The sequence below is a fragment of the Rhinopithecus roxellana genome, chromosome 3 (assembly GCF_007565055.1).
Source record: "Rhinopithecus roxellana isolate Shanxi Qingling chromosome 3, ASM756505v1, whole genome shotgun sequence".
NCBI lineage: Eukaryota > Metazoa > Chordata > Mammalia > Primates > Cercopithecidae > Rhinopithecus > Rhinopithecus roxellana.
This window is the reverse complement of record NC_044551.1, coordinates 122,126,423-122,141,453: the sequence shown is the minus strand read 5'-3', so window position 1 is coordinate 122,141,453 and position 15,031 is coordinate 122,126,423. Positions and strand designations below refer to the sequence as shown.

At 37.9% G+C, this 15,031-nt stretch overlaps 1 protein-coding gene across 6 annotated transcripts in view; it reads right to left on the bottom strand.

The window, feature by feature from the left end:
- PARP8 (poly(ADP-ribose) polymerase family member 8) overlaps nucleotides 1–15,031 on the bottom strand; it is a 206,259-nt gene that overhangs the window by 167,843 nt on the left and 23,385 nt on the right. The gene's annotated exons all lie outside the window — the stretch shown is intronic.

The window sequence follows — 15,031 nt, the reverse complement described above, 5'->3', positions numbered from 1 at the left end:
GCATGTGCCTACACTCCCAGCTACTCAGGAGGCTAAGGCAGGAGGATCGCTTAAGCCCAGGAGTTCAAGGCTGTAGTGAGCCATGATTGCACCACTGCACTCCTGCCTGGATGACAGAGCAAGAGTTTGTCTGAAAAAAAATTTAAGAAAAAGAAAAGATAATGATAAATATAATTTGGATTTTTTTCTGAAATTGATAAGCCTTTTAATTTATTAACATACTGATTTAAGTACTGATTTTCTTCTTTAAAATACTGATGCACAGGATTTGAAATATGAGATAGGATTTTCATATAAGATTCTGGCATTCTATTCATTCAATAACTTTCCAAACCCCTGAGAATTTTTTTTATTCTGAAGGATATGAACTTGTTTTCAGACTTATTCTTTTTTTTTTTTTTTTTTTTTTTAATTGAGACGGAGTCTCGCTCTGTCGCCAGGTTGTAGTGCTGTGGCACAATCTCGGCTCACTGCAACCTCCGACTCCCTGGTTAAAGCGATTCTCCTGCCTCAGCCTCCTGAGTAGCTGGGATTACAGGCACGCCCAGCTAATTTTTGTATTTTAGTAGAGACGGAGTTTCACTGTGTTGGCCAGGGTGGTCTCAATCACCTCACCTCGTGATCCATCCGCCTCGGCCTCCCACAGTGCTGGGATTACAGGCGTGAGCCACTGCGACCGGCACAGACTAATTCCTCTTAATGTCCTAGCTGAGTGGCAGCCATTGTTGGGTCTCACTACCATAAAGGAGAGTAAGAACACCCAAGGCAAGAACAGTTAAATCCAAGGGCACAGAGGTAAGAAGGTTAAGTCCTGAGGGGCTGGCAGCAGCTAAATTTGCAAAAGAAGAAATTCCAAAAGCTACCATCAATTAAGAAAGAAGCAACAGATGAGGGGGCAAGTAGATAAAGAAGTACAAATAGAGAAATGGAGAAACCTGAGAAGTGATTAGAGGTGGCGGGAAACAAACAGAACTAGGAGAAAGTGATGTCAGTTAAGTCAAAGGAAAAAAAGACTTTTCAAAATGAAGATGCAAAATAGAAGGTGGCCAAGCAGAGTAGTAAGGACAAAGGACAGATATCACAGCAAAGGGAAAATGAAGAGCATGAAACGCTGTTGCAGAGGGAGCAAGAGAAGTCACTGGTGGTTAACAGGATCCTACTTTGTATTTAGATAATATAATCATGGCTGCCTTATCATTTTTATCCTTCCAAATGGAAGATTATGGGCTTCTTGAATGAGGATTATTCAAGAAATTTAATGTATACTTCCACATACATTAAACTGTTGTACCTTGGGAGGTCAAATTTAATTTAAAACTTGGGACAATTTTTCAGTTACCCAAGTTTACACTATTCTTTAGCACAAAACTTTTAGCTTTCACATAGGTAATGATTAAATAAATTCTGATATAATGTATTTTCTTTTTGCTATTTCTCTAAAACAGCCCAAACAGTCTAAAAAGTGATGAAAAACTAATAAAAGATAGATTAACCCACAGAAAGAGCTATGGTATAGTTTGACTCACCTTAATCCTAGGCTACATTATATATCTAAGATTAATTAGATGTAACTGTTTCTCTTCTCTTCATTAAAAGCAAAATCTTTACTCTCTCCTTTATAAGCATTAAATTATGTTCTCACAGTGCTGGTGTACAGATTTAACTTTTAAGATTTACATAATTCCTAACAATAAAGAGCATATATTTCCTTCATCTCAAAATCATGTCTTTGTTAAAAAATTAACAGTAAATTCAACTCAAATATATCAAGATAATGTATAGTGGAGAATGATTTTGAATTCATCCAAGTGAAAAATTTTGAAATTTATAATTCCCATAGCAGCTCTAAATTACAAAAACATTGTTCAGGTACACTAAAGCTTGAATTTTGCATATCCAAATGTAAATCAAATTGCAGTGCTTCAAGGAATAGTAACTCCGTATCTGATGAGTTATTTTTTAATCAAAATAATTTATTATTAGAAAAAAAGTTTAGAAATAGTCCATTACTGAACTATACAATGAAGCAAGGATGCAAATATTAGAATAAAATTGAAAAATAATCACAGGATATAAATGACCATATTTATTTTTTAAAAGAGCCACAAAAGATTACCTTATATAACTGTTTTGCCCTTTTGTTGACAATAATCATTAATTAGTGCACATTATTAGTACAAATTATGGCATTTATGAAGTGTGTCTAATAAATACTCAATTAGCTAAGCTGGTCAGACTCCAACAATCATTTACAACCTAGTTCATTAATTTAGGAGGCCTGAATAACTAAGCAAGAACCTGCACGAAGTTGTTACTTTAGTAATTTTCTAAGCATTGGGTGTGCTACATCAGGTCATGGTGACACCTATAGTTCAGATCTACATGATGACTGACAGTTCAGTATTATTATCAAGGCCCTTGCTACAACGTAATATTCTCACTCCATTTCTGTACTTGGGAGCTGATTAATTCATAGATTCTATATAGCCAGTGTGATGGTTAATATTAAGTGTCAACTTGATTGAATTGAAGGATGCAAAGTATTGTTCTTGGCTGTGTCTGTGAGGGGGTTGCCAAAGGAGATGAACATTTGAGTCAGTGGACTGGGAGAGGCAGAGCCACCTGACTCAATCTGGGTGGGCACCATTTAATCAACTGCCAGCATGGCTAGAACAAAGCCAACTTGCTGAGTCTTCCAGCCTTCATCTTTCTCCTGTGCTGGATGCTTCCTGCCCTTGAACATCAGACTAGAACATTAGACTCCGAGTTCTTCAGCTTTTGGACTCTTGGACTTATATCAGTGATATGCCAGGGGCTCTCAGGCTTTCAGGCACAGACTGAAGGCTGCACTGTTGGCTTCCTTACTTTTGAGGTTTTGAGACTCAGACTGGCTTCCTTGCTCCTCAGCTTGCAGATAACCTATTGTGGGATTTCACCTTATGACTGCGTGAGTCAATACTCCTTAATAAACTCCCCTTCATATATACATCTATTAGTTCCGTCCTTCTACAGAACCCAGACTAATAAAGCCAGGTACATGTGGTTCTAGTTTCTAGAAAGAAATATCTCAATTTGCACTGCCAGGCTCATAGTTAAAACTGAGGTTCTTAAAGTCACCCTACGGAAATGCCACAGAATTTATAAAAGCAGGGCTGAAACCCCTTCACAAGAAATGTGGTTACAAGACCCCTTTAGCAAATGTTAATTAAACCTAGGAGAATAAAGTAAACATAAAAACATTTTCAAATTCATTATCAAATAAATATAAATTAAATAAATGCAAATTAAATTAATAAATCAATATCAAATAAATGCAAATTAAAACTATAAGGAAATTCAACTGACAAGGAATTAAAAAGAATTCTAATATCCCACACTAAGTCATGAGAGTGCTGGCAGGAGTTGATGTCACTTCCATAAGGGCAATTTCACAACATGTGTCATAAGACTCAGAATTTTCACTTCTAGACATATAGTATGAGTAAATAGACAAGTGAAAAAATGTGTAAGTACAAGGATCCCTGTTCATTGCAGGATACCGGAAGCAACATAAAATGTTCACAATAGGTGTTTCAAACATAAAGAATGGTACAGAAAGAAGGTGTAGACAATTATTTACTGCTACGGTTAAAAAGTCTACTTGCAAGACACCATTTAGGGGTTTAAGATAATCCTTCTTTATGCATAAAAGTGTGAGAGTGAGAGAAAGCAAGTAAGTGTGTGTGTACAGAATAAAGGGGAAAGACATATATCAAATTGTTAATACATTACCTTTGGGTGCTTATCGTTACATAAATTAATGTAAATTAATAATTGATTATATAATCTATCATACAATTAATCCACATAATCATATAATTAATCCACATAGCTTAATTATATATTTATATAATGTGATTATATGGTTACATTATATAATTCAAATGGTTAATTTATATAACTTAATTTACATGATTGATTTGTGTAATTTAATTATATAATTAATTTATGTAATAGATTAATGCAAATTATATAAATTAAGTGCTTAAATTATAGGCAGTTTTACTTTATATTCTCTGCATTGTCATAACAAGTATGCATAACTCTGAAATCATGGGCAATGTAGACATGAATATAATTTAAAAACCTTAGAATTAGTCTATATTGCCCTAGCTGAATTGAACTTATGATTCTATAAATGTTATGTTCTATCTTGAGATAGGGTCTGACCTCCTAAGACAATGGACACAACTAGCAACACCTGGAAAGGTTTAATTTCCTAATGGCTTCAGAACAAGGCTTAGATTCAAAACACTGGCCAAATGTCATTCATTCTATGCCTGGGAATCCTCTGACCTGCAATACTAAGGGTAAGAAAAGGCTGAGCCGTAATAGCTAATTCCCATGCTAATTCAAACTTTACTTGAGACAGGCCATTTAAAAATCGATAGGGAAATCTATGGCCAGTTGGTCTAAATAATTAAGGCAAGAAAAAAAGCATTTAAAATTCTCCTTTCAGTTATCAACTGATAACTTGGCTTAAAATCTTCCTTTGGCATTTTAGTTTGGTAATCATTTTAAGAACTTTGATGTTTAACTTATACGAAGAATTCCTAATGGAGGTCCTCAACACCCTTATCATAAAAATTTTTAAGATCTCTTTCCCTGAGTTCATCATTTGGAAACATAGATAAAAAAAAATATAAAGTCCTGCTTCAAAGAACTCTCTGTTGAAGTCTCTCTCAGTGAAGAAATGAATGAATACAGGCAGGAAAACCAATAATTATACATAATTGTTTTAAGTGTTATAACAGATAACACAAGATGCCAAGGAGGTACAGAGTGCCTCTAAGAGAGGGGAATGAAGAGCCAGGTGGGACTACTTAAGCTGAAATTTAAGAGAGTAAGATTTAGTCCAATGGATTAGAGGGAAAAAAGGTATCATTTTTTTACCAGCCTATGAAAGTAAGAAAAAGAAACCATGCGGACAAAGAGAATTCTCAAGGTAGGGTTGTCTAATGAGGTCCCAAGAGCACTCATTCCTTCATTCAAAAGCTTTGACTGAGTACTTCTTTAAGTCAAACACTGTACTAAGAAAGAAGAAATAAAAAATAAAATAAAATAAAATAAAATAACACTGTGCAAAGAAAGAAGAAAAAAACTCTTTTTCTGCCTTTAAAGAATAAAAAAGACAAAGTCATAAATAGAAACTTTAATCATGTGATCACTATCCCCAGATGACTAAGTATTAGGGGCTATGATAGCTCCTAGAAGAGATGTTTAATTTTGAGAGTCTTAGGGAAGACTTCCACTGAAATAAAGAGGAATAGGCAATGTAAAATAAAAATATATTAAAAATTATAAATAATATGATAGAGATTTGTGAATTAAGGCTGGAAAGGTCAAGAGATGCCAGATCACAGACATTTTTGAATGACATGACAAAGATTTTAGATATCACTGTGCGGTCAGCTGAATAACAAGGAAGGGCTTTAAGCAGAGGAAGTAATATCATCAGATCTATATTCAATAAAGATATTTTTGCTATGCGCTGAATGGAATAGAATGAAGCAAAACTGGATAAAGAAAGACTAATCTGGAAAAGGCTTTTGAATAGTCAAAGTAAGAAATGGCGGTGGTGGTTGGAATTAAGGTAGAGGAAGTTGGAATGGAAAGTAGATACCATTCAGTATCAGCCATTTGACTGATATGATAAGAAATAATTAAAATCATTAAGGATGTGCTCATTAATTGTAAGTAGGCGCTGTGGGAGATGAAGACATCTTAGGTGCCACCAGGTTTTTGACATGAGTAATATGGGTGACTAGTGGAGTCAGGCACTGGCATGAGAAACTTGGAAGGTGGGTAGGTGATGAGTTTAATTTTTAAAATGCTGAGTTTAAAGATTCTTAAACTGTCCAATTTGTGGTGTCTAGTAGGCAGTGGATACACAGAACATACATCTAAGCTGAAACACAGATTACATAAGAACAGAGTTACAAGGCTTCAGGAATTTGGGGGATCTCTGGGATGTGGTCTAACCAACACAAAGGAGTTGATAGAGATTTCCGAGTGTATGGAGTAGATAAAGATGAGGAAACAGAAGGTGTCATTACATTACACTGTCATTTAAAATACTGAAATAGAAAGTGGAGTTCTATAAAAGGGGCCTAGCAATGAGATGTGAGGCAAAAACCAGGATTTCATCGCAGCAGCCAAGAGAGGAGCACACTTCCAAAAGGAGGGCATGATTAACCCCATCTAAGGAGACATTCCACCAGTGAAGTAAAATGAAAGCTGCTTCAATGGAGTCCTGGAGGCACTGACAGACGGCTGTGAGGCTGAAGAGATAACCTGAGGATGGAAAGAAAAGAATATAAACACTTCTGTCTGAGAATCTGGCTTTGGAGGGGAGGAAAAAAGGAGCAAAGGGCGAATGGGGAAACCAGAGAGGTTTTACTTGTATGTTTACCGAATTTTATATGTTTTTCAAGACAGAAAGAAGCTGCTAGTGACAAAAAGCTAAGTGAAAGGTAAGTCATTCAATGGATTTGTGGTGTCAGGCATTAGCCAGAGGCTCCTTTCCAGTGAGATTTGAATAAAGGAAGAAAGGATGATGAGGACATGTTAGAGTTGTAGGTATCTGGCGAGAAGTAGAAAGAGCTGCTACCTTTTGGATATTGACTTCTGTATGAGTTTCCCATTTTGAAGAAGGTGGAGAAATAAGAAATTTGAGAAGTACAGAGAAGGGAAGTAGAAACAGCATACAGAACTACTATGGATAACAGGGAAGAGAACTGAACAAAGAAATAGAGTATTTGTTTCCCAGTATTTCATATATGTATACCATGTATGTAGTGTCTGATATGTGAGGGTTCGGTTGGGGATGGAAATCATGCATTTAAAAATATCAGTTGCCACTGATGAGTTTCTATCTCCAGAAACGCTATCAGTCTGGGCATAGGATTGGACTAGGTGAATAGATCTTTAGACATAGTTTTGCTAGATGGGTCCAATAAAAGAATAAAAAAACAAAGAAGCTGAGCTGCCATTGGCAAATGATGGAACACAGCTAAAAAAGGAAAAGGTAAGATTGAGAGGAAGTTAATAGAGTTAGTTGGACGAATTCAACTGGGCACCAAAGTCCTCAAAAAAGGAGGGAGAATAACCAGGAGTTTGGTAAAGACCAGCAAGAGGGAAGAGAGAGAGGCTGGCCAAAGTAGAGCTTTAAAAGAGAGAATTTTGCACAGGATGAAAAATAAAGCAACACCAGGGATCTCTTCCTCCTCCAAACCTCTTCACAGTGGCTTTTCCAATTTTTCTACTCTTCTTAAGTTCTCTAATTCCTCTACTTTCTTCCAAAAAGAAATGGAGGCCATCAAGTAGGAATCCCTTAACGTACAATCATACATAATTCACTGATCCTACCTTCTAGTTGTAAAGAAAAGGGGTATAAACTTATGAGGCGCCCTCCTGAGAAGCTACAGGAAGAAGGATGGCCTCAGGCACAGCCCAATCTTCACCTAAGGCTCAAACCAAAAAGCTGGAGTTTGTCTACTGGTTTGTTTCCCATGTTGCAGAGGACAGAAAAGTCTCCCTTGTCCCCATGGGTTCACAGAGAATTAGAAGAGCAAGGGAATGAGAAAACAGAAATAGATGGATGATCAAAGAGCTTTAGCTATTGAGTAGGAACCAAGAATGGACATGAGGTACAGTGGAATGTTACCAAAAATGCCAGTCCCAGCAGCCTTGGGCTGGAATGACAGTGTTCCCAAAAGAGCCCTCCAATAGAAAATATCTGCAATCCAGGTGCATGGTGGGACCTATGCTTCATTTAGAAGTTACCTAGATCTGTGGATTCCAAGAGACCCTTCTACCAAGTGAGGAGGAAGACAAGGAAATGAATTAGATCCCATCAACCTCATGAAGTGTTCAGAAACTGTAACATTTTGTAGGTCATAGAAAAATACAGCATGGGTGATAATGCTCACCAAATATTCTTTTCGCTCCTCTTCACTGCAACCCTTACAGTCACGTATACATGACTAATGCGAGTCCATGAAATGTGAGAGGAAGTGATGTGTGTCACTTTTGGGCTGAGGTAGTAAAATACCCAAATAGAATTCCCCATTTTCCCTCCTTCCCAGAAATGGAGATTAAAGAGGGAGTGTTTCCAAATAATGTACACACAAGATGGTGGTTCTTCAATCTGACTCCCCAAGTGATTAAATGGAGCAGAGGCCATAACCAGCTGAAGATGGATACAGAGAATAAGAATAAGAAATAAACCTCAGTAGAATTAAGTGGCTCTAATTTCACAGCTATTTGTTTTTTGCAGCATAGCCTAGGCTACAGTTAGTAAATGCAGAAAACTTCCATGTTGGCCAAGAAAATCAAAGCTGTGACAGCTAACAAGAGTGGATGGGGTGGAAAGAAAGGACAGAGAACACAGCTTACAGTTTCAAAGAGCCCATTCCTAGAAAATCACATCTCAAATAACAGGTGGATTAAGGATCTCTTTCCCAGAAAGCCAGAGGGTCAAAATAACAGCTTAAGAGCCTCCAGGAACAATGCAGCATGCCCTAAATAACTTATAAAAAAAAAATCATTCGTATTTAAACATCTTCTCAAATGCCAGCCCATTTTCTGGCACAAACAAGGAAGCAGTTCTCAGTGATACTATCGGTCCAAGATCGAGTGCACTCAAACCACTATTTTCTTGTCTGAGTAGCTTGGGCTACCGCTCAACCAATAATACATCATAATGTTCTTAATTTTCTAAACTGACAAGGCTATATAATAAAAGGTACAAAATGTATATAACCACTCATCATAGGTAAGTGGCTGGTTTTCTCTCAGTAAAGAATTTAAATACTATAATACTTCAAGAGTCAAGCTAGACTTACTTTCTAGGTATTATATTAATGTTAATTGAGAACTTTGATAATTACTTCCTATATAAAGATGAGAATTATCTGACGTCGAATTTCTATCATATTAGTATATACTTTAAGCCACATATGTGGGTTTGAAACCTACATCAATAACACCATATAAGTTCTAAATGAATTGTAGAATATTGTCCAAAAAATTATTTACATATCATTATCCCCACCATAAGCATTGGAAGGAGGTTATTCATTATGCCATATTCTGGTATATTTCCCAGTGAATCTCTATCTCTTGTGAAGTTTCTTCTTATGCAATGCCTGCTCACCAGGGATCTATGAGGTTCATGATAGAAATACTAATAGCAGTTACTGAAGTCTGAGCAGACTTGTGTGTTGCAGATGCTGTGTGTCAGAGTGAAGTATTCTTACACAGTAAAGTACATTTACTTACTTAAGTCCAACTGTTCACTAGTTTTCCAAGGTCAAGGAAAAAAAAATGAGCTATAAAATGGAAATGGAAAAACTCTATCTGGTCGGCTTTGTGGTTACTGCGCCAATATCTATTTCTTAGAAATTTTCCTGCTGGTCAGGTACAGTGGCTCACACCTGTAATCCAGAGCTTTGGAAAGCCAAGGCAGGAGGAGCCCCCTTGAGCCTAGGGCTTCCAGACAAGCCTGGGCAACACAGCAAAACATCATCTCTACATAAATGAAAACACAGCCAGTGTGGTGGCTGTAGTCCCAGCTACTTGGGAGGTTGAGGCAGGATGATCATTTGAGCCCAGGAGGTGGAGGCTACAATGAGGCAAGATTGTACTTGATATGGTTTGGCTATGTCCCTAACCAAATCTCATCTTGAATTTCCACGTGTTGTGAGAGAGACCCCGTGGGAGGTAATTGAATCACGGGGGCGGTTCTTTCCCATGCTGCTCTCCTGATAGTGAGTAACTCTCAAGAGATCTGATAGTTATTATAAGGGGAAGTTTTCCTGCACAAGCCTCTTTGCCTGCTGCCATCTACGTAAGATGTGACTTGCTCTTCCTTGCCTTCCGCCATGATTGTGAGGCTTCCCTAGCCACATTAAACTGTAAATTCAATTAAACCTCTTTCTTTTGCAAATTGCCCAGTCTGTGGTAGTCTTTATCAGCAGTGTGAAAACAGACTAATACAGTAAATTGGTACCAGTAGAGTGGGGGGCTGCTGAAAAGATACCCAAAAATGTGGAAGTGACTTTGGAACTGGGTAACAGGCAGAGGCTGGAACGGTTTGGAGGATTCAGAAGAAGATAGAAAAATGTGGGAAAGTTTGGAACTTCCTAGAGACTTGTTGAATGGCTTTGACCAAAAACCTGATAGCAATTATGGACAATGAAGTCCAGGCTAAGGTGGTCTGAGATGGAGATGAGAAACTTGTTGGGGACTGGAGCAAAGGTGACTCTTGTTATGGCTCAGCAAAGAGACTGGTAGCATTTTGCCCCTGCCCTAAAGATCTGTGGAGGTTTAAACTTGAGAGAGATGATTTAGGATATCTAGTGGAAGAAATTTCTAAGCAGCAAAGCATTCAAGATGTGACTTGGGTACTGTTAAAGGCATTCAGTTTTATAAGGGAAGCCGAGTATAAAAGTTCAGAAAATTTGCTGCCTGACAATGTGATAGAAAAGAAAAACCCATTTTCTGAGAAGAAATTCAAGCTGGCTGCAGAAATTTGCATAAGTAACTAGGAGCCGAATGTTAATTCGCAAGACAATGGGGAAAATGTCTCCAGGGCATGTCAAAGGTCTTCATGGCAGCCCCTCCCATCACAGGCCCAGAGGCCGAGGAGAAAATGGTTTCATGGTCCAGGCCCAGGGTCTCCATGCTGTATGCAGCCTAGGGACTCCATGCCCTGCATCCCAGCCACTCTAGATCTGACTAAAAGGACCCAAGGTATAGCTCGGGCTATTGCTTCAGAGGGTGGAAGCTCCAAGCCTTGGCAGTCTCCATCTAGTGTTGAGCCTGCAGGTGTACAGAAGTCAAGAATTGAGGTTTGGAAACCTCTGCCTAGATTTTAGAGGATATATGGAAATGCCTGCATGCCCAGGCAAACGTATGCTTTAGGGGGCAGGGCCCTCCTGGAGAACCTGTGCTAGGGCACTGCAGAAGGGAAATGTGGGGTCAGAGCCCCCACACAGACTCCTTACTAGGGCACTGCCTAGCGGAGTTGTGAGAAGTGGGCCACTGTCCTCCAGACCCCAGAATAATAGATCTGCTGACAGCTTGCACCATGTGCATGGAAAAGCTGCAGACACTCAACAAAAGCCTGTGAAAGCAGCCAGGAGAGGGGCTATACCCTGCAAAGTCACAGGGGTGGAGCTGCCCAAGACCATGGGAACCCATCTCTTGCATCAGTGTAACCTGGATGTGAGACATGGAGTTAAAGGAGATCATTTTGGAGCTTTAAGATTTAACTGTCCTGCTGGATTTCGGGCTTGCAGGAGGCCTGTAGCGCCTTCGTTTTGACCAATGTCTCCCATTTGGAATGACTGTATTTATTCAATGCCTGTACCCGCAATGCATCTAGGAAGTAACTAACCTGCTTTTGATTTTACAGGCTCACAGGTGGAAGGGACTTTCCAAGTCTTGGATGAGACTTTGGACTGTGGACTTTTGAGTTAATGCTGAAATGAGTTAAGACTTTGGGGGACTGTTGGGAAGGCATGATTGGCTTTGAAATGTGAAGACATGAGATTTGGGAGGGGCCCAGGGCAGAATGATTTGGCTGTGTCCCTAACCAAATCTCATCCTGAATTTCCATGTGTTGTGGGAGGGATCCAGTGGGAGGTAACTGAATCATGGGGGCAGGTCTTTTCCCATGCTGTTCTTGTGACAGTAAGGCTCAAGAGGGGAGTTTTCCTGCACAAGCTCTCTTTGCTTGCTGCCATTCATGTAAGACGTGACTTTCTCCTCCTTGCCTTCCGCCATGATTGTGAGGCTTCCCCAGCCACATGGAACTGTAAGTCCAATTAAACCTCTTTCTTTTGTAAATTGCCCAGTCGTATGTATGTCTTTATCAGCAGCGTGAAAACAGACTAATACAGTACTCCAGCTTGGACTACAGAAAGAGACCCTGTGTCTATAAAAATAAAATAAAAAATGTTCCTGCTATTCAATACTATATCATATCTTCCTCAGGATAGTTAATTTAGGAATCGCTAAGTTTATCCCTGACTCTAGGGATGGTACATGGAATTTACACCTAAAATAATCAGCTTCTGAAAGCTCCCCTCTCTGGAAATGGAAAAGGAAGAACCACAGAAGTTGTATGCAGCTGCCTTGCAATCCCATGGGGAACAATGCTAGCTCACAGGAAGTCAAAAGCTGACTGTTGAAAAGAAACCAAGCTCTTGAAGACATTGTTAGACCCCGAAACAATCAACCCAGAAACCCATTTACCACTGAATCTAGAGTTAAATAAGCAAGAAAATCCCCTTTTATTTAATAAAGTCTGAGTTGGGTATTCTGTCATTAGTAAATGAAGGCATCCTGACATGTGCAAATATCAAGACACACAAGCTCTTGTGCAGTTTTCCATGCATGGGGACAGTGCCCTGGCATTCTAGAAATCCTGGCTTACTTATCACCACTCTCTAATCAACTACAAATAACATTTTAAAACTAAATGCAAAGAGAATGATTAGGAATATCATAAAATCTACATTTCTTAAAAAAAAAAAAAAGGAGATTACAGTGAAGTAGTCTCAAGCAACTGTTTTCTAAGTGGGAAGGCTGAAGCAAGAGACCTTAAATCACTTGACCGTCTCCACAAAACAGAACTGAAGCAGAACCAGAAGTCCCCTGACGGCCCTTCAAGCACACCACCTACAAAGACACTATAATCCCTCATACCCCATACGCTACTTCAGGGAAAGGGACAAGAGGCATCTTGTGACACTTCCTAAGCTCCTGGCTTCACAGTAGCCATCCTGATAATTACTTTTTGAAGTCCACAGTTAAGTGAGTTATGGAAATCATTCTAGATACTGGTTCACCAGTAACATCAGTTTAGCCCTAAATATTGTCATAAGTTCTCTGACAGGCTCATGTGATTTAAGCTGGTGCTCTGTCAAGACTAGACTTAGGCATTTTATCCTTTTTATGACCTTATGTATGTTGAAGAGAGCATATGAAAATACTTTATATATATGAATATATATAAAACCTTCATTATCACATTATTCTCAACCAGCATTTTTTCAGCCCCTAATTTGCATGTTAATTCAGCATTCTTACATCTTTACAGATTTTCATCTAAGACTACATTTCTATTGTTTTATATAATCAGCCCCCCTAAGATCAACATGTCTACATTTCTTGGCAAAGACAAAGGCTACTGATTTCAGGACCATTATTTTCCTTTTCCAAAAGCACAAACCCAAACTGAGAAATAAATCAAGAGAAATTCACCTCTTTTCTATGCTAATTTAGGAGTAGAGTCTATATTTCTTTTCAAACCCAAAGAGAATCAGATATACAATATGAATGTATCTACTTTCACTTGCTCAGACTGAGATGAAAGATTAATATTTTCAGGCTGGTAGTCAAAACTATTCATTCAAATATTATGTAATAAAATCCAAGAACCAGCTAAAAAGTCACTTAAGCTAAGAAACCTTCACCACCAGCCTCATGGGAAATTGTGTACAGTTTTCTACTAGAATAGCCTATAAATGCTTACTGAAAATGTCTAAGTTCATATCTTGGTAACTAACATTTTAATTCAATCTGCAGAATAATATATGCTTCTTTAGTGCTAAGATATGAATATTAGAGGCTTTCTTTCTCAAAAGTTCTACATAGTTATATTTTCACAAATAACTATATAATGTTAAAATTCTTCTGTATGTGGCATAAAACATACTTTAATAGAGAAGGTAATGTGTAGTGAGTTTATTAGAATTTGTGTTTATTCTTAGTTTAAAAAACTGCACTGATTACAATATAGAAAAAAACAAAATTATGTTGTATATCTCTTAGAGTAGAAGAAAAAGAGTAGTTCTAAATTTAGAAAGGAAAAATGAATATACACAGTGAAAACATGTGTCAGTGATGTTAATCAAAGATCAACTATTGCTGAGACTGGCAATATTAAATCCCTGCACAATTGCTCATATTATAATGGGGATTTTAAAAAGAAAATATGATCACATAACATAATGAGGGCAGAAGTCACTCTCATCCTTCATCTTTGTATTCCCAATTCAGGAAGCTGGTATAGTGTCTTCATTATAATTACTATTCAACAAACATTTGTAAAATGAAAGAATAAGGAATGAATGATGAGAAAAATGATAAACATCTCCCTCTGTCTCCTGGGAGTTAATTGCACCACTTTCTTTGAAATTTAATTAATCCTCACTGTCCTTGTAAAATAGCCAAAGGGAAAATATATTTACATTGCTCTGAATATTGATGGAATCTACAAAAAGGGTTAAACAACTTCCTCAAAATACATAAAATGTTCACAATCCAGCTAGGATAAAAGGATTTAAATCATTTCCTAGGCAGAGGGCTTTCAATTAGAGCCCCTGCTGCATTAACCATGGGAACTCATCTCACTCTCTTCATTATGGAGCCCTGAGTGTTGCTGCTAACCTGCACTCTACCATTTTAAGGTAGCTTTTAAGGTTCCTTTTCAGCCCTTCCTCCTCCTAATCCACAAATACGGAGACCAAGGCGTTTTTGGGGTCAGTCCTAATTTCAAGCATTCTGTCCTGCCCTGCCCGAATGTACTCACACTTATTAGACCATATGTTCCTATATTAGTTCAGAAAGGGGAAAAAAAAAGCATTAATCACACTTGTATATAAGAGATCACAGAAAAACAATTTACTAACCTGTGAAAATACCATTCATTCTCTGTTCACCTCTGGCCCACAGCTAAGCAATCAGTAGGATATAAATGTACCCTATCTTCACTATTCAGTATTCATAAGGATACTACTTATGAATTGGAAATCTGACACAACATTTACATGACCTAATTTTGAAAATTTAAAATAGTGTAAGGCCCCTAGGCTTAATTTTACAAGGCAAAGATTAAAGGGACACAAACAAGCATATATTCTCTCTCTATGCTATTGGACACTGGTAATTTTTTTTTTAACTTAAAATATTTGATACTTAA